Here is a 2,392-nt window from a genome sequence, read left to right as displayed (position 1 = left end):
TCGGCACGGCACACACGAGTTGCCATTTTCCGTCTTTTTTTTATCTAAGGTAAAACAGCATGTTCATTGTTGTAGAAGACTTACTCGCAATCGAGTGTATGGTATCACATTTTGTAAAGAGAATATGATAATTCCCACAATGTTATTTCAGTGGTACAGGGTGGCACACGAAAATTCGGCCCCGACTACTACACTGCTCATTGTCGCTTACTAGTCGTCATTTACTGTTTCGAAGTTGTTTGCATTAGCTTATTTGTTATTTCTTCACTGCCTAATTATTACACGTTTACCAATTCTGCTCGATGCGGTCAACAAATCATGAGTAATTGGCGAGCAGTTTGTTCTCGGGGCCGATTTTTCGTGCGCCACCTTATGTTATTTCACTGCGATCAGCCACATAACGCTACGGTTGGCTAAACGATATGTTTTGTAGAATCACGAAAATTACTTCTACAAATGTGTGAGAATTCTATACTCCAGGGGAGACGCAAGTGGCCCCTCTTGGCGCCTTCCATCTTCAGTCACCTACGCTAAAAATCTTCAGTTTTTCATAAGAACCATATACCAAGCACAATGAACGGAGAACGAGTAATAATGAACGGTTCCCAAAAAAGAGCGATTACCAGTGAACTATTTTCCAAGGATGAACGAGTTTGCCCGCCTCTAATCCCTTCATATGCTCTGCCCAGGGTCGAGATCTCTGAATGTGACCTCAAGCCCGACATTCCTGACCAGTGCCTCCAGGTTTGCTTCCTAAGATGTATTAATACATTAGTCAGCTTATTTCTAGGTTAGTGTTTTACAGGTCTGCTGTGCACCTGGTGCAAAGACCGGCCACATTAGAATATACACTCTACATACATCATGTCTGTATACTATGTGATAAAAGATTACTACTTACATGTATTGTATATGTGTATTGAGTCTCCTCGTGTATTTCCTCATGTGTACTCATATTCTTACTTAAGCTTTTGTGCTAAAAGTCTGCGTTATTATAGTAACGTCACGTCTGGTACGATAACCAGTCGCCGGCCGCTGGTGGCCGAGCGGTTCTGGCGCTACAGTATGGAACCGCGCGACCCCTACGGTCGCAGGTTCGAATCCTGCCTCGGGCATGGATGTGTGTGTTGTCCTTAGGTTAGTTAGGTTCAAGTAGTTCTAAGTTCTAGGGGACTTATGACCTCAGCAGTTGAGTCCCACAGTGCTCAGAGCCATTTGAACCATTTGATAACCAGTCACGATTATATGATAACGTAAGTCTCTGATTTATCTGCGTTTAATGTTCCAATTTATGAGTGGTTAAGTGTTCTTCTTCGTGTGTTATGTCCTCCGCGTCGTAGATGGAGATGTCCGCAGTACTGGAGTCTTCATCTGAACTAACGCAGTCGTCTCTCTGCCGTCTGCTGCGGTGCCTGCAAGGTTTCATTTGTTTATAGGTGGTGTGTTCTGTCTGTTAGTTCATTTAGCTGTCACCGTAGCGTTTCTTGAAAATTTCTATTGCGTTTTATGGAATGTTTCTCCGTGTGTTTGAGTGCCGCTCACGGTACAATACAATGTGTTGATGGGATCCACGTTCACTGTATTGGCAGTTGCCGTTTCCAGAAAGTGAAGGGCGCTGTAGGTGCGCTGGATATGGGCTTGCCGGCCGGAGTGGCCGAGCGGTTCTAGGCGCTACAGTCTGGAGCCGAGCGACCGCTACGGTCGCAGGTTCGAATCCTGCCTCGGGCATGGATGTGTGTGATGTCCTTTGGTTAGTTAGGTTTAATTAGTTCTAAGTTCTAGGCGACTGATGACCTCAGAAGTTAAGTCGCATAGTGCTCAGAACCATTTGAACCATTTGATACGGGCTTTGACAAATCAGGAAATGAACCCTGCAATGGCCAGGATTGGCATGATTCATTCGTGACCGTTCCCTGATTCTCGCGGGGGAAAAGTTGTACACCGTACGGCCTTTATCATTTTGCTCCCGGGCCCGTAGCCATACATTTAACAGCCAAGTGTTTAGTTGATGTTTGTGTCGGATGTCTTCCCTCTTATTTCCCTGATCTTATCACGTTTCCTCCACTCAAGCCAGTAGCATGGCGTCTCATCATTATGTCGGTTGGGAATACACCCGACACAAACTGTATGAGAGAAACCAATGGGCTCCTTTCTTCTCTAAAAGCACGATGTCTTGGTATGTGACGGAATTTCCGTAGTCAGCATTCGGCATTGAATACGCTTCCGCGAGTTGGAGCGCCACGTACTCGATTGCGCCCCGCCGGCAGGGAAGGCCCTTCTCCGGCGCCGGTGGCCGGGAAGGAGGAGGTGGCGGTGTAATTTGGGCGCGCAGCTCAGCAGGCCAAACAAACCGATAACTCGCCGGCTGTAATTCGGCGCAGGCGGTGGCGGG

The sequence above is a fragment of the Schistocerca piceifrons genome, chromosome 7, assembly GCF_021461385.2.
Source record: "Schistocerca piceifrons isolate TAMUIC-IGC-003096 chromosome 7, iqSchPice1.1, whole genome shotgun sequence".
Classification (NCBI taxonomy): domain Eukaryota; kingdom Metazoa; phylum Arthropoda; class Insecta; order Orthoptera; family Acrididae; genus Schistocerca; species Schistocerca piceifrons.
The sequence above is the reverse complement of the archived record's forward strand: the minus strand, read 5'-3'. Positions refer to the sequence as shown.